The sequence below is a fragment of the Cebus imitator genome, unplaced genomic scaffold, assembly GCF_001604975.1.
Source record: "Cebus imitator isolate Cc_AM_T3 unplaced genomic scaffold, Cebus_imitator-1.0 Scaffold101, whole genome shotgun sequence".
In the NCBI taxonomy this organism is placed as follows: domain Eukaryota; kingdom Metazoa; phylum Chordata; class Mammalia; order Primates; family Cebidae; genus Cebus; species Cebus imitator.
Genome location: NW_016107416.1, coordinates 2,666,083 through 2,690,213, shown reverse-complemented (window position 1 = coordinate 2,690,213; position 24,131 = coordinate 2,666,083). Strand labels below are relative to the sequence as shown.

General features: G+C 37.2%; 2 pseudogenes across 1 annotated transcript in view; one reads left to right on the top strand and one right to left on the bottom strand.

Annotated features, from left to right (window-relative positions):
- LOC108310115 overlaps window positions 1–6,869 on the bottom strand; it is a 13,401-nt pseudogene extending 6,532 nt beyond the window's left edge. Inside the window, exon 1 of the transcript XR_001827632.2 lies at window positions 6,828–6,869. The product of XR_001827632.2 is annotated as a paraplegin-like (transcript). The remainder of the gene's footprint in view (window positions 1–6,827) is intronic.
- Window positions 6,870–19,203: 12,334 nt separating this feature from the next.
- LOC108310117 lies at window positions 19,204–20,508 on the top strand (annotated as a pseudogene).
- Window positions 20,509–24,131: the final 3,623 nt, after the last annotated feature.

Here is a 24,131-nt window from a genome sequence, read left to right as displayed (position 1 = left end):
ATTCTCCTGCCTCAGCCTCCTGAGTAGCTGAGATTAGAGGCATGTGCCACTACCCTTGGCTAATTTTATATTTTTAATTGAGATGGTGTTTCTCCCTGTTTATCAGGCTGGTCTCGAACTCCTGACCTCAGGTGATCTGGCCACCTTGGCCTCCCAAAGAGATAGGATTACAGGTGTGAGCCACCACACCTGGCCCAGCAAGTTCTTAAAGACCTTCCAAGAGACTTAGACTTCTACACAGTAATAGAAGGGGTCTTTGATACCACACTGACAATATGAGATCATTGAGACAGAAAACAAAAAAAGATATTCAGGACTTAAACTCAGCACTGGATCACATGGACCTGATTGATATCTACAGAACTATACACCACAAACAAACAAAATACAAATTATTCTCAGAGCCACATGTTATATCCTGTAAAATCAATGACATAATCAAAAGAAAGGCACTCCTCAGAAAATGCAAAGAACTGAAATTGTAGCAATCTCTTGAACCACAGAACAACCAACCTAAAAATCAAGACTAAGAAATTCACTCAAAACTATATAATTACATGGAAATTGCATAATCTGCTCCTGAATGACTTTTGGGCAAATAATAAAATTCAGGGAAGTCAAGGTGTTTTTTTAAACTAATAAGAACAAAGATAAAACATACCAGAGTCTCTAAGATACAGCTAAGGCAGTGCTATAATGAAAATTTATGACACTAAATGTCAACATCAAAAAGAAAGATCTCAATTAACAGTCTAACACCACAACTAAAATAACAAGAGAACCAAGAGCAAATCCCAAAGTTAGCAGAAGATGAAAAATAAATTAGAGCTGAACTGAAGAAATCTGTGACATGACAAAAACATTCAAAAAATCAAGAAATCCAGGAGGTGTTTTTTTAAAAAAAAATTAATAAAGTAGACCATGAGCTAGCCAAATAAAGTAAAAAAGAGAGAAGATTAAAATAAACACAATAGAAAATGAAAAGGGGGATATTATCACAGGTTCCACAGAAATATAATCAACCATTAGAGAATATTATGTATGCCTCTATGCATATAAACTTGAAAATCTAGAGGAAATGGATAAATTCCTGGACACATACACCCTTCCCAGGCTGAACCAGGAATAAATTCAAACCTTGAACAAACAAATAATGAGCTCTGAAATTGAGTAATACCTTACCAACCAAAAAGCATCACAGGACAACACAAATTCACAGCTGAATTCTACCAGATGTTCAAATAACAGCTAGTTCCATTACTGCTTAAACTCTTCCAAAAACTTGAGAAGAAGGGACTGCTCCCTGACACAGTCTCTGAAGACAGCATCATCCTCCTACCGAAACCTGGCAAAGACAGAACAAAAGAAGAAAACTTCAGGCTGATATTGTTGAAGAACATTAATGTAAAAACCTCAACCTTAACAAAATACTGGCAAACTGAATCCAGCAGCACATCAAAAAGTTTATCCACCACAATCAAGTAGCCTTTATCCCCAGGATGCAAGGTTAGTTCAACATATGGAAATCAATAAATGTGATTTATCTCATAAACAGAACTAAAGACAAAAACAACATTATTATCTAAATAGAGCAGAAAAGACCTTCAATGAAATTCAACCCTTCATAATTAAAGCTCTCAATAAACTAGATATTGAAGAAACATACCTCAAAATAATAACAGCCATGTACAACAAATGCATAGCCAATATCATACTGAATTGGCAAAAGTTGGAAGGATTCCCTTTGAAAACTGGCACAAGACAAGGATGCCTTCTCTCACCACTCCTATTCAATATAGTATTGGAAGTCCTGGCCAGGGCAATCAGGCAAGAGAAAAAAATAATGGGCATGCAAATAGAAAGACAGGAAGTCAAACTATCACTGTTGGCAGATAACATTATCTTATGTTTAACAAACCCCATATTCTCATCCCAAAACTTCTGAAGCTGACCACAACTTCAGTAAAGTCTCAGAATATAAAATCACTGTGTGAAAATAACATTGCCATATACCAACAACAGTCAAGCCAGGAGCCAAATAAAAACACAATTCCACTCAGAACTGCCATACACACAAAAAATTATTCCCAGGAATACAGCTAACTAGGAAGTTGAAAGATCTTACAAGAAGAAATATAAAATGCTGCTCAAAAAATTAGACAACACAAACAAATGGAAAAACATTCCATGCTTAATATAGGAAAAAAAATCAATATTGTAAAAATGGCCATACTGCCCAAAACAATTTATAGATTCAATGCTATTCCTGTTAAACTACCAATGACATGCTTAACAGAACCAGAAAAAAACTATTTTAAATTCAGATAGATCCAAAAAATAACCCGAATACCCAAGGCTATCTCAAGCAAAAGAACAAAGCTAAAGGCATCATGCTACCCAACTGCAAACTGGACTACAAGGCTACAGTAACCAAAACAGCATGGTACTGAAACAAAAACAGACACATACACCAACGGAACAGAATAGAAAACTTAGAAATAAGGCTGCACATCTGCAACTGTACAACTATCTGATTTTGAACAAACCTGATAAGAGTAAGCAATGGATGCCACTGCACTCCAGTCTGGGCAACACAGCAAGACTCCATTAAAAAAAACGTGAGATTTTTGATTATTATGACGTACCTATGATTGAGTCCTCTCAGGATACTAGCTGGAGACTAGAGCAGCAGCTGGGCAGGGCCCTGATTGAGTGAATTTATTTTGGACTATATGAAAATTTTAATTAAGCTAGCACAAGGCTCTGCCTTATGTTTATGTTAGGGACTTGAGGAAACATGAGAGAACATGTTAATCAACTTGGTGAATGGCAGAGAACTGGGAATGGCAAAAATTATTTAAGTGATCTGAGGCCAAATTAACATAAGTGATGCTTTATAAACCATAGGAGGTGACAATTCTGCAGCATGGTGTATTGGCTAAAAAAGCAGGCTCTGGTGTCAGTTCCTGGCTGCAAAGCCCATCCCTACTCCCACTAGCTGTGATACTTACCTAAACCTCTGCTATGTATTAAGTGTGAACAATAATTACACCTACTCCATAGAGTTGTAGTATTGAGATCTTGCATGTAACATGCTTAGAAAAATGCTTGATATGCCGAAGATGCTTAGCAAATTTTGCTTATTATTATTATGATTGTGGTCACTCTGCTAGTATAATTACTGGGAATGTTAATCCTGCATGATAAGCTTTTAGAATGATAACTGATAGGTTAGAACATATTTAGAGCTGAGCTTTGGAAAAGATAAAGACCCTGTTAACTGACAGATCCAGGGTCACTTAAACCTGAGAAAGTAAAGATGCCTGTGCCCAGGGGCTGACTTGGCTTCATACATGAAGGAGTGTCCTATGTAAGTGAGATAAATTATGGTTCACATATCCTCAGGAAGAAGAACTAAGGGTAATGAATGGATGCTGGGTATTAAACATAAGGAAGAATTTTCAGTGAGAGTTGTCCAAAACTGCTTTCAAAGTAATGAGTTGTCTGATACTGAAGTCATCCAAGTAGACTTTGAAACCATTTTGCTGATATTATTCAGGGGATTCTAGCATCAAATAAGTGGTCTTGATTTTATGAGTTGCTTCCAGATAGATTATATAGCTATATAGTGAAAGAGCTGTCTGCAAAGAAATAAAAAGGGTAATTGATTAGCCCAGGTGCACTGTTTTGAAGACTTTTCTTACTAATCTCCAGTTAGTTACTTTAAATGTCCCATGAAGACTCATTGAATTGTCGTTGCACAGGAGTTGAGGTTCCCAGCCATTGCTATCACCAATTCGTCACTTATAATTTTTATCTTTCCTTTGTCCTTTACTTGTATCATCTCTAAAACTATTACAACCACAGTAATTATAGTCATTACCACAACAGACTAACAATGATTGAGCACTTAATAATGTGAAAACATGGTAAGTGTGTGTCTGCATGGTGTGATGTGTTTCATGTGTAGTCCCAAATGTAATTGTCACAGAAAACTCACGAGGTGGATTCCATTATCATTACTTATGTGAATACTGATATTATTGACCCAGGGCCTGAAGGTGCATGCATGTGTCAGCTGCAGCAGCTGTGTTCTGGCACTCTGGAACATGCCGTTCAGGAACACGAAGTCCTTGCTCAGGCAGCGCAGGGAGAAGTTGCCACCTCCTTGGGGCGTTAAGATCTCCAGATGGTGCCAGGAGATAGGACTCAACTGGCCTGTGCTCCCTTCCAGTGAGCCCAGAGATGAATCTTACCCCATGGACACCCACCACTCCTTCATCAGGTACTGGAATTGGGGCTCTTGAGACATGCGCTGGCCCCACCACATTCAAGTCAGTGTCCACATATGGGAGCAATTCTATAACTGCTGCCTTGTGCCTGTGGAAGCTGAGGGGGAGGGGTCCAGACCTAGGCCACTGGCCCAGGAGCCAGTCAGTGAGCCAGAGACAGTGAGGGATGTCAGAACCTTCTTGGAGGACATCTTGGGGCTTTCTCTGGTTTGTATGTATTTTCTCATTCATGAATGTAGGAACATTGGCTAAGAGGTATTCATTGTGGCCATATTAATTTTAGTTCTGGAAGGTGCAGTTCCAGCAGTTCCATGTGTCTTCTTTCAAGAAATGTTTATTCAGATCTTCCGTTCATTTTTAAATCAGATTCTTTTCTGTTTTCTGGAGTTCTTTTGGTATTGAATTGTTTGAGCTTCTTGTAAATTCTGCTTTTGAATTCCTTGCGGGGTGGAGAGTTTGCAAATAGTGTGTCCCATCCTGTATGTCATCTCTTTTCTGTTGTTTCTTTTGCTATGCTAAAAGCTTTGCAGGATAACAGAATTACATTTATTTTTGCTTTGGTCACCTGTGCTTTTGAGGTCTTATACCAAAAACCTTTGCCTACAGCACGTCCTTGAGAGTTTCCATGAGGTTTTATTCTTGTAGTTTCAGGTCTTCAGTGTAATTATTTAATCCATTTGATTTTCACCTATAGTGAGAGATAACAAGTCTAACCTCGTTCTTGTGCATGAAGTTAGTTTTTTCAGCACCATTGATGGGAAGAGACTGCCCTTTTCCCATTGTATGTATTTTCTTGGTATCCTTGTGAAAGATGAGTTATCTGTAAATGTGTACATGTATATCCGGGTTCTCTATTCCCTTCCATTGATCTGTGAGTCTGTTTTCAGGACATGGACATGCAGATTTGGTTACTATACCTTCCTAGTACATTTTGAAGTCAGGTAGTGTGGTAACTCCAGCTATGTATCATTTTGGCTCAGAATTGCTTTGACTATTCAGGATCTTTTGTAACTCCATAGAAATTTTAGGATTTTTTTTCTATTTCTGTGAAGATCATTGGTATTCTGATAAAAATTGCATTGAATCTGCTCATTGCTTTCACTACTTTGTCATATTAACAATCTTAATTTTGCCAGTCTGTAAGCATGAATGAGGTTTTATTTTCATGTGTCTTTTTCCATTTCTTTTTTCAGTGTTTTATAGATTTCCTTACATACATGTTTCACATCTTTGGCTAAATGGACTCCTAGGTGTTTTATATTGATTGCAGTTATTGTGATTGAGATTGCATTCCAGGTGGTTTCATTCTCTTGTTTACACATGAGTGGCAAAGACCTCTGCATTAATTACTTTGTTGTATTGTTTTCTCCGTGGAGATAATTGATTTGTTTTATTTTTACTCTATATTTTATTATACTTTAAGTTCTGGGGTACTTGTACAGAATGTGCAGGTTTGTTACATAGGTATACACATGCCATGGTGGTTTGCTGCGCTCATCAACCCATCATATACATTAGGTATTTCTTTTAATGCTATCCCTCACCTAGCCCCACACTCTCCAACAGGCGATTTTTGCTTTTCTTTAGAGAATAACACTGGAAATGACTTGTATTAAGCCTTGACCGAGTATTTTGGTAATTGACATAATGAGATTTGTGTTTGGCTGAGAGATTAGATTCTCCACTAAGTATAATGAACAAATAAGGGTAACTTTCTTTTCTTTCTGAAATTTTAAAAAACTATTCCCTCACTCAGTTCTTTCTTCTGATTTCACATTTCATTGAAAGGCTGTGGTCTCAGTGTTATGAGGAGCTCCTTGTCTGAAGCAGCTGCTCACGGAACAGGCAGATCTCTATACAGGAGCCCTCATTTCTAGAGGGAAACTTTGTCATTAGAAAAATGCCTAATGCTCAAACCAGGGGCTATTTAGGCTTTCTCAGACTTGGACTTTCTGAGATTTTGTAATTAAATTGAAGTTGCTTTGGGTTTAAACCAGGAAATCACATCTTCTTATTTGTATCTGACTTCATTTCTCTAACTGTGTCATTAAATTTATACCACCTTTCTTTTCCACAACCCCTAGAGCCCAGAGATCAAACACAATCATTTCGAGAAACAACACCCTCGTCTCCCCCATTTATCTCTATTCATTGTGAACAGATAAAGCTGGTGACTACCTGCTATGTTACTAACTTACATTAATATGAACTTTTTGCTTTTACATAGTTTCCCTGGATGCTGCACATAGAGCTTTACAGTTTCTGAAATGACTCAGATAATTCCTCGTCAGAAGTTGAGGAAATGAGCAAAGTATGCATGAGGAAGTTGGAGGGTCCCCATGAAGGAAAAAAGAAGGTACCTTACAAAAATTGATGCACGAAGTGTCATCATATACAATGGGCAATGCACGTGGGCCACTGCTATTTCTTCACTAAGGACAGGTAGGGAGGGTCTCTGGAGGCAGTGCTTGCTCACTCTGCCCAGCCAGAAGCCTATCCCCTGCTCTTTCTGCCTCCCTTATCATTGACACTCACCTTTACGGTGCGGAAAACTTTGGCCTTGTTCTTTAACCTCATTTTATTCTGAAATATTTATTTATTTATTTTGAAAGAGTCTTGCTCTGTCACACAGGCAGGATCTTGGCTCACTGCAACCTTCAACTCAGGGTTTCAGCATTTCTTGTGCCTCAGCTGGGATTACAGGTATGCGCCAACATGCCTGGATAATTTTTGTATTTTTAGTATAAATGAGGTTTCACCATGTTGGCCAGGCTGGTCTTGAACTCCTGATTTCAAGTGATTGGTCTGCCATGGTCTCCCAAAGTGTTGGGATTACAGGCACGTGCCATAATATCTGGCCTCATTCTGAATTTTTAAAGCTTGATGTAACTGCCTTTACCTCTTCAATTTGAAAAAGTTGTTTTAGAAATTGAAATAATTCTTGTTACATTTTTCTTAGATTTTAAAAAATGTTAGTCACCTGCTTTATTTGTAGACAATGCATAGAGATAAAATGTGAGGGATTATGGTGGCATTGTTTTTCAAACTTACCCTGTTTGCTTAATCTCTGGGCTCGAGGGCATGTAGAAAAGGAAAGTAGCATAAATTTAATGACACAGTTACAGAAGAATTAGACCTAAATGATGAGATCCTGGAGTATGAATGCTTTAGAGGAGAATATAGACCAAGGTAAGTATTCACAAATGGATATTTTAAATTCCTTTTGTTTTTAATTTAGATTTCTATAAAATTAGAAATATTATTCTTTATCTAAAAATAGAATAGATTTTATTCATTTTCTACTACTGCTGTTCCAGCTATAGTACCATGAGGGAGATCTTCGCTAGCTAGAGTAAAAATACTGCAGCTGCTTCTAAAAGTTGTTTAAGATAATTTCTTACAAATAGCCTTGGACAGATAGGTGGCAGGGGTGAGTAATACTGTCAGGGGATGAAATAAATATCAAAGAGAAACTAGTGAATAAAGAAATCCAACCTTAAAAATAGTTTCAGAGGCCGGGCGCGGTGGCTCAAGCCTGTAATCCCAGCACTGTGGGAGGCCGAGGCGGGTGGATCACGAGGTCAAGAGATTGAGACCATCCTGGTAAACATGGTGAAACCCCGTCTCTATTAAAAAATACAAAAAATTAGCTGGGCATGGTGGCCCGTGCCTGTAATCCCAGCGACTCAGGAGGCTGAGGCAGGAGAATTGCCTGAACCCAGGAGGCGGAGGTTGCGGTGAGCCGAGATCGCGCCATTGCAGTCCAGCCTGGGTAACATGAGTGAAACTCCATCTCAAAAAAAAAAAAAAAAATAGTTTCAGAAAAACTAGTTGTCCACTAAAATTTTCAAATTTCCTTTTTACTTATATAGGAATATGACAAATTAGAGAAGATATTTTTAGCACCTATAGTTTTAAAAGCATATTCATTATGCAGTGTGCCAAAGCAGTATTTACCATCCCTGATCCAAGGACAAAAATGCATAAAGGAAAGTACATCACAAAACGCAATTAGAATTAGCTACTTGAAAAAGCCATTTTGCAGACATCTGAGCATTTCTGAAACGTGATTTTGAAATCTAGGAGCATTTCCAACTTTCTACGCTTATTAGATTCACTATATTAGACATTGACAATCTGCCATTATAGTAGTATATCTAATATAGTAGTGTATCTAATCTATAGTAGTATATCTAATAATGGCAACAAGGGTTGAATAGAATATCATTGCCAGAATTTACTTAGATTTGGCCAAACTGTAGAAATGGCTCACTGAGGCCAGGGATGATATGACCCAGTGCCAACGAATGTACTTTTGTTTTTATTTATTTGTTTTTGTTTTCTTTTTTTTTTTTTTTGAAACAGTTTCACTCTTGTTCCCCAGGCTGGTATGCAATGGCATAATCTTGGCTCACCCAGGTTCAAGCAATTATCCTGCCTAAGCCTCTTGAGTAGCTGGGATTACAGGCATGTACTACCATTCCCGGCTAATTTTGTATTTTTAGTAGAGACGAGGTTTCACCATGCTGGCCAGGCTGGTCTCAAACTCCTGACCTCAGATGATTTGCCCACTTCGGCTTCCCAAAGTACGGGGATTACAGGTGTGAGCCATTGCGCTCGGTCTAGAACATACTTTTAAATGTTACTTGCCATTTGCTTAAATTTGCATTCCGTAAGATAGTCCATAAGATATAGTCTTTTCCTCACTCTATTACTGAACAACTCTCTTATTTCTTGCCCCTCCTCCTCAGTATCACCCTTCAATCGATTTCAGTGCCAGAACTAAAGTCCCCTGAATTTTATTCTAAGCAGCAACCTAAAAAAGACCCACATTTTACTTACACTTTGCACTTAACACATTTAGTGAGTAGTTACTTGCTGGAGTCATGGGCCCTTTGTTTTAGATTGTCAAGACAAGAAAACCTATTTTATTTAGACTTCTAAATGCCATGCTGCAAAGCAAATACATATACACTTGTGTAAGCTAAACATAGCATAATACTCACATGCTCTTTCACCAGAAGGGGCCTGATGCAAACTCCCAGGATCACCAAACAACACATGAGTCAGCATTGTCCAGCAGGAAGCTGAGGGCCTCTCTCTTGTCAGTTTTTTTCATTGTGAACCCAAAGTATTTCAGACAGGTCTAAGTAAATTTGGAAAGTTTATTCTGCCAAGGTTATGGACATGACACAGCCTTAAGGAGGTCCTGAGGGCATGTGCCCAAGGTGGTTGGGGTACAGCTTGCTTCTATATATTCTAAAAGACATGAGACATTAGTCAATATGTGTAATATGTATACTGGTTTTGTCCAGAAAAGCGGGACAACTCGAAGCATGGGAGGGGGTTTTCAGGTCATAAGTAGATAAGACAAATGGTTACATTCTTTTGAGTCTGTGATTAACCTTTTTCTGAATACACAATTTACACGTGAGAGGACGGTAGAGGAATCTTCATTTATGCGTTAGTCTGGCTTACTGAAATGATAAAGCAGAAGAAGCAATCATATGTACATTCTTCTCAAGTGAGCAGAGGGATGACACTGAGTTCTGTCCATCCTTTGCCCACAAGGAAATTCCCTGTGGGCAAATTGTAAGGGCATTATGTAACATATTTATCTTTGTAGCTATCTTCTTTAGGAATGAATTGTGAACAGGTTTACCTGAGGCATTTCCTAGCTTGACTTCCATTTGAATTAGTGAAGATCTATTTTCTTTTATACCATAAACTTCCTGTATGATTTAGTAGGTGATAGTGTAATATTTGAGAATATAGTATTTGGAATTTGAAGGTAATTAGTAAGCAAGAGAGAAATTCTCAAAATAATTCTAAAAAGAAAATAAATCCCTTTTCTTTCTTACTGCTTCCTGGTCATTATTTCCTTGGCAATATCTTACTCTGTATTTAGAAACATGTACATAAGTCATTTTCTTCTAGAATTGAGAAATTTAAAAATTTACACTGAATTTCTTTTAAAAATGTTGGCAGCATTTATTGAATTACACTTCATGTCCAAAAGATAGTACTATGTCAACATTCTTAGAATGCTATTGCTTTTTAAAGATCCTATTGTGAGTTTGCCTTTTAATTTATTGAATCAGGAAAGTATATAATTCATTTTTTCTTGTTAAAATGTGTTTAAATATGGTTTATTAAGTTTGAAAAGTTGGTTTAATAACTTATTGTTATAAGACTTTGTGTGGCTCTGAGTTTATTTCACTGTTCTTTTATGATTGTAATGGCTAAAAAAGATAAGTCATCATAAGGAAGAATTCATTTTCCTGCTTACTAAGATATGGTACTTGTTTTAAGTCCCATACGCCAATTAAGTAAAAACGTGTGTTAAAATTTTTCCTGCAATCTTTTATTTTTTGTAATGTCACTCAGTTCTCCAAAGTAATTGAAAGATACTGAATTTTTAAAACTAATTAAAACATTATAATTATATATAATGAGGTACAGTGTGATGTTTTGATACACATACACGTTGTATAATGATCAATTTAAGTCTACTTTCCTGTTCATGTGAGTTTGGCAAGTTTTAAAACTAATAAAACAGCCATTTTCTACTAGAAAATTTTCCTAATCCATCTTTGCCAACAATTTCACATCAGCCATCTCCTTGGTCTTATGGGTCTAATAAGCCTGGCTGTCTGTTGTAACCAAGCTGATTTTAAAAAACAATTAAGAAAGGACTATTTGAGAAAATGCTTGTTTAAATATACCAAGTAAGAGTCAACTGAAAAATCCTAAAGAAGAGAATCCAGGTAGACATCAGAGTGTCCCTGGTAGGTCCAGAAGTGCTCCCACTGGCCTTTTTCTGGATTAGTTATGTCTGTTAGGAGCCACATTTACTCACCCACTTCATCTTGTAAATCTTTTGTGCCAGGCCACAGAGGTGGCTGAAGAGCCAGTGCCATGGAGTGCTAAGAACACAAATGTAAATACATACTCAAGATTGGCCAGCACCATCACTGAGGTGCTGTGTGATGTGAGATGATTATCACCAATAAACAGAGGCATGGGGAGTGGGCAGTAAGGAAACACATGGCTGAAATTAACTTATCTGGCAAGAACAAGTGAAGGCTCATAATAACTTTGATTATCTTTTCAGCAGGACCCCACTGTACTGGTACCAACTTACCTTATTAGTCTATTTTCACACTCTGATAAAGACATACCGGAGACTGTGCAATTTACAAAAGAAAGAGTTTTTTTTTTTTGAGACCTAGTCTTGCTCTGTCTCAAGGCTGGAGTGCAGTGGCATGATCTTGGCTCACTGCAATCTCCAACTCCCTGGTTCAAACAATTCTCCTGCCTCTGCCTCTCGAGTAGCTGGGATTACAGGCACACACCACTACACCCAGCTAATTTTTGTATTTTTAGTAGAGATGGGGTTTTACCATGTTGGCCAGGATGTCTCGATCTCTTGACCTCGTGATCCACCCACCTCGGCCTTCCAAAGTGCTGGGATTACAGGCATGAGCCACTGCACCTGGCCAAGAAAGAGTTTTAATGGATTCACAGTTCCATGTGACTGGGAAGGCCTCACAATCATGGTGGAAGGTGAAAGGCACATCTCACATGGCAGCAGACAAAAGAAAACTAGTGCAGAAAAACTCCCCTTTACAAAATCATGAGATTTTGTGAGACTCATCTACTATAATGAGAAAAGTATGGGAAAGACCTGCTCCCCATGATTCAATGACCTCCCACTGGGTCCCTCCCACAATACATGGGAAATGTGAGAGCTACAATTCAAGATTAGATTTGGGTGGGGACAAAGCCAAATCCTACCAGTTGAGCACTTGAGATTGAATCTGAATATGCTTGTTTGGTTAAGTCAAGTCTGGATTCAATGTTGGCCTACAGTCATTCAAGTTGAGATGCCAGAAATTTCCTGGCTGGAGAGCAGTGGTGCACCTGCAACCTTGACCCCCTGGGCTTAAGTGATCTTCCTGCCTCAGCCTCCTGAGTACCTAGGATTACAGGCATGTGCCAACATGCCTGGCTATTTTTTTGTTTTGCTTTGTTTTGGTAGAGACAGGGTCTCACTATGTTGCCCAGGTTGGTTTCAAACTCCTGGCCTCAAGCAATCCTCCTGTCTCAGTCTCCCAAAGTGCTGAGATTACAGGCATCAGCCAGCATGCTCAGCCCCACCTGTTATGGGAATAAAATTTTGTGGAAGACAGCTATGCTCACTTGCTTATATACTATATATGGCTACAACAGCAGAATTGAATAGTTGCAACAGAGTTATGTGTAAAATATTTATTGCCTATCCTTTTATAGAAAAAGTGTGTGGACTTCTGCTACAGAAGAAGTACAAAGGTTTAGGGAGATGGAAATATTGGTGTGGATTTGCTTGACAAGTCAAAATATTCAACAGTTACCCATCAAGTTAAAAATTTGTTAAAATAAATGATATTCTATCCTCTGCTCCAAAAATCTTTGTAGAGCAAGAAAGATTTCTTTTCTCACCCATCACTAGATTCATAGCTGAGCCCCCTACAACAAAAGACAGGTTACCAAGAAAAAGTGTACAAATTAATTTAAGTTTTATGGCCAGGTGTGGTGGTTCTCGCCTATAATCCTTGCACTTTGGGAGGCCAAGGTGGGTGGATCGCTTGAGGTCAGGAGTTCAGGACCAGCCTAGCCAGTCTTAATGAAGCGTGTAACTAACTTGGCTTTGATTGTCCAGTGACTGGGAAATCTTACCAGATGAATTAATGCAAGAAGTTTCCAATTCTAATGAAATGTCTTCAATAAAATATAGTATAGTGAATGGATGGTGCTAGTAGATAAAAGTTAATGTTCATCTCTGCTGTTTCGTTATTCTGGATCTAGAGACAAAAGTACAAACGAATCTGGAACAGAGTTTGGCTTCTGACTTATTATGGATTAGATTCTACTAACCTTGACAAAACCGAATGATTAGGTCAACATTTAGATTGTCAAAGTTGAGGGAAAAATATTTATTTTTGGAGACAGAGTCTTGTTCTGTTGTCCAGGCTGGAGTACAGTGGTGTGATCATAGTTTACTGCAGCCTCAAACTCCTGTCCTCAAGTAGTCCTTCTCCCTTGGCCTCGCAAAGTGCTAGGATTACAGGCATGAGCCACCATGACTAGCCCTAAAGATTATAATTGTGAAAGAATGTAAGTTTAAAAAAATTCAACCTTTAATTTGTGTAGCAGCAAAAGAAAAAGAAAAGAAACAAATTCAGCCTAATGTATTATTTGGTTAACTACAAATGGAGATTTATGCCATATAAATAATCATTTGCTAAGGGAAAAATTGAAACAATTTTTTTTGTTTTGAGACAGGGTATTTCTCTGTCACCCAGGTTGGAGTGCAGTGGTATCATCTTCGCTCACTGTAGCCTCCACCTACTGGGATCAAGTAAGTAATCCTCCCACTTCAGCCTCCTGAGTAGCTAGAACTATAGGTGCATGTCACCATGCCTGGCTAGTTTCTAAATTTTTTGCAGAGACAGAATCTCCTTATATTGCCCAGGCTGGTCTTAAACTCCTAATCTCAAGCCATCCTCCAGCCTTGGCCTCCCAAAGTGCTATGATTACAGACATAAGCCACTGTGCCTAGCCTGTAACAATGTTTTTGAGGTAGCTCTAAAGTGAAAGGCTAAATATTTGTTATTACATATGACAAAACCTAGTCAATTGACATTTATCTTGTGCACTTAGGATGACAGAATAAACTCCTGTCTTATAAGAAACAGTGATCAATTTTCTAATTAACAAATACTGTATTCAATCTCTTATCTACCCAAATAACTTAGCCAAGGGTAAGTTCTAATCAGACTATAAATTGAGAATTACAAATCAACTGAAGAAAGTAACATTTTTAAAATTTGATTCAAACCCATTTTCATATACAAAGCTAATTTATTATGTACAAAATAAATGTACATTTTTAAAAAGTGTTAGAATACAAATTTCCAAGGGCCTAAAATAAGTGCAAAATTTTCAATTATTATTTTTAATCATGCTATACAGAAACAAATCAAATATTAGCACATATACACACAACAAATTTTTTTAAAATAGCGCTTAATGTAATAAAACAAAACATACATCTTATATATTTAAAAGGATGAGGAAGGAAAGAATGTATTGCACCAAACTAACAGTAACTTACCTACAATGAGAATAATAATCAAAATTATTTACACATATTTATTAAAACTTGCTCAACTTTAAAACCTTTTTGGGGGGCATACAAATATCCACTGAGTCACAATATGCACAGTCAATAATTAGATATAAATAAGGTGTAATATTTTCTTTTTCATGGTCAATTCCAGTAGAATGAGAAGGAACATTTCAAGATAAATATACAACTTTCTGAATTCCTTCAATGTTTAAGTAGCAGCACAATTTCCAAGTACTTTCAAAAAACAAGTCATTCTGAATTTTCAATTATCTCACTCTGAATTGACTATGTGCATTTACATGCATTCAAATCACTGTCACTCTCTATAACACTGAAATGCTACTGGAGTCCCAGAAAAGCTGACAAAAGAAGTAAATTGAATATGTTTCATATTTTTATGCCTCAGTAGATTAATTTTTATAGCAATGAATCTGAGAGAAAATGCCTGTCTAGCCAGATATCTGATTACTTTTTGCTAAATTTTTTACTCCAAGTCTATAAAAGCAAACAAACAGTTGGAGGAATGAAAGCCATACCTGTTAAGAGTTTCTAAATAGAACCAACAAGCCACACAGTTTTCTAAGTTTTCTTATGTAAAGCTAATTATAAAATAAGCAGTTTGCCACAAAAAATGTTTGGTGATGGTGTTCATCAGTCACAGTCTTTTAGAGTAGTAAAAAGGAGAATAGAAAAAAACAGTTCAAAATATAAAAGATCTTTAATAGTAAGATCTACTATAACATGCCATAATTCTGGAAGAAAAATAGGAAATTATTATTAAATCATTAAAAAGCCACCTGAGAAAAACAATCAAAATTCCAAAGGAAAAAATAGTTAATCTCTTTAATCCCTATATAAAAAACAAGAGGCTGACAGTTTTTCAATTAAGTCTGACTACTGATACCATCCTATCAGAACAACTTCTTAAAAGTGTTTACTGATTAATATAACTTTAATATTCTGAAGAGCAAAATAATTATGTTGAATACAGACAAGCATTTTTTCCTTCAAAATAAAGAGAAACATTTATGAATTTGTATGTTCAGCCCACTGTAAAACACATTGCTTAGTGTCAGAAAATGTTACCAAAAGAAGACAACCCAAAATAATATTTTAATGTTGACTAGTACACTGATTACCAGAGAACTGCTAGTTTTAATACATCTTAAGTTGAAATATATTATTACCAAAATAAAAATTTTAAAGGTCCAATTGGAATAAGACTTCTTTTTAAAAGTTTATTTTTAATTGATAAATTTTTTAAAATCCCACCTAAATCCTAACTTTTCTTCACCTTACATTACAATGCTACATTGTAACATCATTACAAGCAGCTAATCACTCTATACACTAAAAAATAATTAAAAATTAATTTAAATAATGAGACAGTCATCATATATGTGGAAACACCCACACATACAGACACATATACACCCCTCCACTAACAGTCCAGTTTTTTTTTTGAGATGGAGTTGCACACTGTTGCCCAGGCTGTAGTGCAGTGGTGCAATCTCAGGTCACTGCAATCTCCACCTCCTGGGTTCAAGCAATTCTCCTGCCTGAGCCTCCCAAGTTGCTGGGACTAGAGGTGTGCGCTGCCACGTCCAGCTAATTTTTTTGCATTTTTAGTAGAGACGGGGTTTCACCATGTTGGCCCGGATAGTCTTGATCTCCTGACCTCATGATCCACCTGCCTTGGCCTCCCAAAGTGCTGGGATTACAGGTGTGAGCCACCATGCCCAGCCAACAGTCAAGTTTGAAAAATGAATGGGTAATTTTTTTAAATGATAAAGCTGTGTTATTACTATTATTGTTACATTTGCAAAATGTAAGTTTCCAAGGAAACATGAAAAACGTACCATGAAAAACCAATGTTGAATTAGTAGCTTTCTGTTTATTCTTTTTCTTCAGCATTTTCAATTCATAAGATTATGGGCATTAAGACAAAAGTAAATATTATTGAATGTGTCCTTTTATTTATCACTAAAGCCACTGGTTTACAGGTCCAAATCCTGCAATGTGTTTAGAAATCACCCACATGTGGCAAATGCAAATGAGATAATCACTGAAGGAAGGAGATGTGTCTGATGAATTACTATAATCAGGTAAGTGTCTGATAACACAGCCAGTATTAAATGAGATTTTTATACAGAAGAAAATCACATAACTCCTATACTCTAGGATGGCTTTACATTTCTTAACACAAAAAATGAAATCATTTCCTATTTAAAATTAAATATCTTAAATGTTAATGCTTTATTCTGTTATACCTATAAAAAATTAAAGATTATTTCCATACAGAAGCTGTACCTGCAAACGTCATTGGAAGTAGTAAATAATTCATCCAATGCTTTTTTTTTTTTTAATTTAGAGACGAAGTTTCTCCATGTTGGTCAGGCTGGTCTTGAACTCCCAACCTCAGGTCATCTGCCCGCTCAGCCTCCCAAAGTGCTGGGATTACAGGCATGACATCCAATGCTTTTTAGTTAGGAAAATTCCGATTACAAGCTTCAAGGCTATAAGAGATCTACTTTTAGGTTTTAAATTTAGCATGCTAGTCGTGTTTTTTATTCTTTAAAATGTTACCTAATTCAAGTTTGCAAAACATTCACTGATAGCCACTAGGAACTAACATTAGCAAACAGATGTACTTTTCTGGAGACAAATATTAGTTACAATTTACAAATGTGAATGGTCTCAAGAGAGTTCAAGATAAAGACAATGCAATTGAAGTCCCTGCCTATAATCCCAGCACTTTGGGAGGCTGAGGTGGGCAGATCATGAGATCGGGAGATTGAGACCATCCTGGCCAATATGGTGAAACCCTGTCTCTTTGGGAGCCCGAGGAACACAGATCACCTGAGGTCGGGAGTTCAAGACCAGCCTGACAAATGTCTCTACTAAAAATACAAGAATTAGCTGGGTGNCCAGGCTGGAGTGCAGTGGCGCAATCTTGGCTCACTGTAACTTCCACGTCCCGGGTTCACGCGATTCTCCTGCCTCAGCTTCCCAAGTAGCTGGGACTACAGGCACACGCAAACACACCCAGCTAATTTTTGTTTTTATTTTTAGTAGAGATGGGGTTTCACCATGTTGGCCAGGATGGTTTGGATCTCTTGACCTTGTGATCCGCCCGCCTCGGCCTCCCAAAGTGCTGGGACGACAGGCATGAATCACCACGCCCAGCCCATGTTCAATTTCTTATATCCCAGTCAAAAATTGTATCCTAAAGATAGGTTCAAGAACCTGTTTATAGAAGACAGGTTTAAATATATATATTTGAAAAGACTAGTTCTTACACATATCCCCAACACAGACACCCATGATATTACATATTATATATTATTTAATATTATAATATCTCTATTTAATGTAGTCCTAGGACTTATATCTTTTCACTGGAAAGTGGTAAAGAATAATGCTACTCATTTTATAAATATAAATATACAAAAGGAGCTAACTTCCTTAAGCTCAATTACAAGATTTCCTCAGTGATCTCTTTAGTAGTAACAATATAAAATATACATAAATGCAAAGGTCATATCTCTATCATCATTAAATAAAAATCTGGAATCCAAGTTAACAGTTTTCTCTGCCCACTCCTTTTCACACAAAATATAAAATGTCTTAGATTAAAGAACAACAACAAAAAAGTCTTAGATTAAGATTCAACCTTCAAATTTAAATTCTAATTCTAAGAGCACACTTCTTTTCAGAAGCATAAATCTGATTTTCAATATGAGTACTTTGAAGGATAATTCTGATATGCCCTAAATAGAGAAAAAAAAGAAACCTCACTGGTGTTCCTTACTAATGACAGAACGAACACTTGGTATTTTTTCTTCTGCAAAAGGATGCACTGCACTGTGACCTAAAAAAAGTTAATAGATTTTAATTTTGTATTAACTTCTTAATAACAGACATGAGCTTCACAGGCTAAAAAGAAAGACTAAACCAACTAGCCAACCTTCATTTTTATACACTTTCCTGATTTTTATGCCCTGATCTATTTTTCCTTCTCTCTTTCAGTTTTATCTGAGTAATGACAAAATACTGATTGAAAACAGTTGTAAAAAAATTTTATAGGCCAGGCGCGGTGGCTCAAGCCTGTAATCCCAGCACTGTGGGAGGCCGAGGTAGGTGGATCACAAGGTCAAGAGATTGAGACCATCCTGGTCAACATGGTGAAACCCTGTCTCTCCTAAAAATACAAAAAATTAGCTGGGCATGGTGGCGGGTGCCTGTAATCCCAGCGACTCAGGAGGCTGGGGCAGGAGAATTGCCTGAACCCGGGAGGCGGAGGTTGCGGTGAGCCGAGATCGCGCCATTGCACTCCAGCCTGGTACAGACTGAGATTCTGTCTAAAAAAAAAAAAAAAAAAAAAAAAAATTGAAAGGAAATTTGGTTGTTTCTGTGGCAGGCAAAACAAAGATAATAAAGCCATTTCAAACATTTTAGACAAAATGTGTCTTGGGATAAGGATTAAGCCTATTTTCAAATAAGTCTGAATACTGGATAGGGTTTATAAAGATAAATGGACAAATTTCTATATAGGAAAATATTTTATGATATAAAATAATAATCCTGTTACATAATTTTTTAATAATCCTGTTACATAATACCAAGAATATAGAGATTCAGGAAGTCCAAAGCAGTGCCTAGATATCTGTATATTTATAAATTCCATAGAAAGTCTGATCTGCAATGTCCAGTAAGAACCACTGGCCTGGCAATGTCAAGATGAAGCGAACCCACAGCCACCATGAACAGCCAACCTACCCTGTGCAGCCTGCTGGGAATCCAGTATGCCTCAGACCTTGCATATTCCTCAGGCACCACCCTATATTGATGCTCCACCTGCCTACTCAGAGCTCTATCATCTGAGCACTGTGCACCCAGAGTCCCCACCATGTCAGCTGTATTTCCTGGAGCCTCTCTGTATCTTCCCATGGCCCAGTCTGTGGCTGTTGGGCCTTTAGGTTCCACAATCCCCATGGCTTATTATCCAGTGAGTCCCATCTATCCAGCTGGCTCTATAGTGCTGGTGGAAGGAGGGTATGATGCAGATGACAGATTTGGAGCTGGGCTACCACTGGCAACACTCCTCTTTCACCTCCTGGATGCCCTCCCAATGCTGCCCAGCTTGCAGTCATGCAGGGAGCCAACAGCCTTATAACTCAGCGGAAGGGGAACTTCTTCATGGGTGGTTCAGATGGTGGCTACACCATCTGCTGAGGAACCAAGGCCACCTTTGTGTTGGGAATGACATCATATACCTTCAGCACTTCTCGCAATGTAACCCCTTTAGTCATATTAACCTGAAGTTGCAGTTTAGACACATGTTTTTGGGGTGTCTTTCTGGTGTCCAAACTTTCAGGCATTTTTCAAATTTAATAAAGAACCATGTAATGGTAGCAGTACCTCCCTAAAGCATTTTGAGGTAGGGGAGGTATCCATTCATAAAATAAATATGGGTGAAGCCACCCTAAGGATCTTCCTTTAATTTTTCTGGAGTAATACTGTACTATACTGGTCTTTGCTTTTAGTAATAAAACATCAAAATAGGTTTGGAGGGAACTTTATCTTCCTAAGAATTAAAGTTGTCAAATTATTCTGATTGGCCTCTAATCTCCTTTAAGTCTTTGATTTACATTACTTGATATAAATGGAACCCATTAGTTGTCCCCATCTTCCTTTCCATCCCTTGCCCCACCCATCCCATCTGCAACCTTATTCTTCCAGTTCTTCCTGCCAGTCTCCATTGAATCAACGGTGGAGGACAGAAAGCCAGTCAGACTAATTTCCTCCTTTCCTCAAACTTCTCCCCACTTGTCGTCTTTTAACTAGTCCTTCACAAGGATGCTCTAAAACTCCTTCTGTGCCTCAAGCACAGATCTGCTTTCACATCTCCTCAGGCAAAAGTAGACGGTGCCTTTGGGCCCTCCTCATAGGTTGTCCCTGCCTGCACGAACCTATCCCAAATTTGCTTTGGTGCCAGAAAAACTAAGCTATGTTTGCACAAAGATATCATGCAAACTGTACTGTGAACAAATGACTTGAGTCCAGTGAAATTTCATTAGGGTTAAGAATATTTCAGGGATCCTTAATGTTTTGTTTTCTGAAGTTGGATCTTATAATTTCAGTTCATCTAAATTGTGTGTTCTGTACATGTGATATATTTGACTGTGCCACTGACTGTTATGGAAGTTCAGCGTTGTATGATTCTCTCTCCACTGTGGTGCACTTAACTTGTAGAATTTTTATACTAAAAATGTAGAATGAAGACTATTTTGAGGATTTGAAAACAAAACAAAACAAAACACAAAACACCACTGGCCTAGAAACTGCTAGATTTAAATTTAAAAAAATGTTTTTTCAAGACAGGGTCTCTGTCACCTAGGATGAAGTGCAGTGGTGCAATGAGAGCTCCCTGCAATCCTTCAGCCTTGACCTTTAGGCTCAAGTGATCCCCTCACCTCAGCCTCCCAAGCAGCTAGGACTACAGGCATGTGCCACCATGCAAGGCTAATTTTTAAATGTCTTGCAGAGGTGGGGGCCCACTATTTTGCCCAGGATGGACTTGAGCTCCTAGGCTCAAGTAATCCTCCTCCTCAGCTTTCCAAAGTGCTGGGATTATAGGCATAAGCCACCATGCTTGGCCTAGATTTAAATTAAAGAAGGCAGGCTGCCGTCCACATTTTAAATCATATTAAAATGATAACTGATAATACTATATCATTGTCTAATGTTATCAAGAAAAATAACACACAACTCTGATAAATACCGGATAACTCTACAGAACAATGCTCTGGATGGACTCAAGTTTAAAACAAATAATATGTTGAGTATGCACAATATACAAATTCAGCAAAAAGAATATTGAGAATGGATTTTAAGGGTGATAAAAATGTTTAAGATTGCTCACTTATTGGGGAGGAACAGTTTCAGCTGATGAGAGGAACAATGCGTAGGGTAAGCCATGAGTATGGCTGATGATGAAAACAAAAAAAAAGGAAACAGAAAAGCATGCTTCTTCTTTTCTTTTTTTTTTTTTGAGATGGAGTCTCGTTCTGTCACCAGGCTGGAGTGCAGTGGCGCAATCTTGGCTCACTGTAACTTCCACGTCCCGGGTTCACGCGATTCTCCTGCCTCAGCTTCCCAAGTAGCTGGGACTACAGGCACACGCAAACACACCCAGCTAATTTTTGTTTTTATTTTTAGTAGAGATGGGGTTTCACCATGTTGGCCAGGATGGTTTGGATCTCTTGACCTTGTGATCCGCCCGCCTCGGCCTCCCAAAGTGCTGGGACGACAGGCATGAATCACCACGCCCAGCCCATGTTCAATTTCTTATATCCCAGTCAAAAATTGTATCCTAAAGATAGGTTCAAGAACCTGTTTATAGAAGACAGGTTTAAATATATATATTTGAAAAGACTAGTTCTTACACATATCCCCAACACAGACACCCATGATATTACATATTATATATTATTTAATATTATAATATCTCTATTTAATGTAGTCCTAGGACTTATATCTTTTCACTGGAAAGTGGTAAAGAATAATGCTACTCATTTTATAAATATAAATATACAAAAGGAGCTAACTTCCTTAAGCTCAATTACAAGATTTCCTCAGTGATCTCTTTAGTAGTAACAATATAAAATATACATAAATGCAAAGGTCATATCTCTATCATCATTAAATAAAAATCTGGAATCCAAGTTAACAGTTTTCTCTGCCCACTCCTTTTCACACAAAATATAAAATGTCTTAGATTAAAGAACAACAACAAAAAAGTCTTAGATTAAGATTCAACCTTCAAATTTAAATTCTAATTCTAAGAGCACACTTCTTTTCAGAAGCATAAATCTGATTTTCAATATGAGTACTTTGAAGGATAATTCTGATATGCCCTAAATAGAGAAAAAAAAGAAACCTCACTGGTGTTCCTTACTAATGACAGAACGAACACTTGGTATTTTTTCTTCTGCAAAAGGATGCACTGCACTGTGACCTAAAAAAAGTTAATAGATTTTAATTTTGTATTAACTTCTTAATAACAGACATGAGCTTCACAGGCTAAAAAGAAAGACTAAACCAACTAGCCAACCTTCATTTTTATACACTTTCCTGATTTTTATGCCCTGATCTATTTTTCCTTCTCTCTTTCAGTTTTATCTGAGTAATGACAAAATACTGATTGAAAACAGTTGTAAAAAAATTTTATAGGCCAGGCGCGGTGGCTCAAGCCTGTAATCCCAGCACTGTGGGAGGCCGAGGTAGGTGGATCACAAGGTCAAGAGATTGAGACCATCCTGGTCAACATGGTGAAACCCTGTCTCTCCTAAAAATACAAAAAATTAGCTGGGCATGGTGGCGGGTGCCTGTAATCCCAGCGACTCAGGAGGCTGGGGCAGGAGAATTGCCTGAACCCGGGAGGCGGAGGTTGCGGTGAGCCGAGATCGCGCCATTGCACTCCAGCCTGGGTAACAAGAGCGAAACTCCGTCTCAAAAAAAAAAAAAATTTTTTTTATAAAGCTTCTTTATTCTCTAAGTGTGCACAGCTATTATATGTTTTAATACTTGATCTCATTTTCCAAAAGTAAAATAATTATCTTGGTATAAATCTCTTCCTATCACCAGGATGCTGAGATTTTTATTTTCGTCATCACCAGTATCAAGAAACAAAAGCAGATTAAAAGTTCTGCAAAGATAACAGACTCTGTAAGTCAAATTGACATACTATATTCACTAACTGAAGTGTCCACCTGTTATTTCATTCTAATGATACTGTTCATTTCTCCCATTATATTATGACTATTTTCTACGGATAACATCTCAAAAGTACTTCTTTCCAATTATTTTATCTAGTAATTCAGTAGGCTATACTCTTTAAATGAGTAATTTATTATTCAGCTAATAGTTCTGTTTGCTTCTTTTAATATATAACATTTAAGTTCCATTCTCTAGACTGTTGCTAGTATTCTCAAAGATTTGTCTTTAAATTCTACATTTTTGGTTTTTACTTTTTGGAAAAAAGCAATATAAGGAATAAATCCACTACCTTGTATATTTAGTATTAGTCTAGGTAGAATACCTATTATATTGTGAACAAAACTTATTTGTACTATAAAGTAAAAACTGCTTGTTTATTTCTTCCATCTAAAAAGCAGCATAGTAAAACATTTAGGCTTTTTTTTTTCTAATTTTAGAAAACATAAGCATCCAAAATAATTTTTAAATCCAATATTAAGTAAACTTAAAAATAAAGAAGGCATTTTTAAATCAAAATCTGTGGATAAATAACAAAATAAAACTTGGTTTTGATTCAGAAAGTTTCCCCCCAAAAATCAATATTTTAAAAACTAAAAATCAATAATGTTAGTTACGCTGACTTGAAATCTCTTGAAAAACTGTAAGATAAAAAATAAGATAGCCATGGTGGCACCATGGGTAAAGCACTGGATTGAAGCCTCCCATTCTCCCCAAGAAAGAATAAATGAATACCAGCCAGTCTCACTTAAGTATAATTATTGCCACTGAACTTATTTTGAGACTTTTTTCAATTCCTGAAGTCTTAAGACACCTTTACATTTACAGATATTCTACTTTACAATTGCTGTATCCAGTTTATCTGAGTTATTTACCTTAAATGTAGCTAT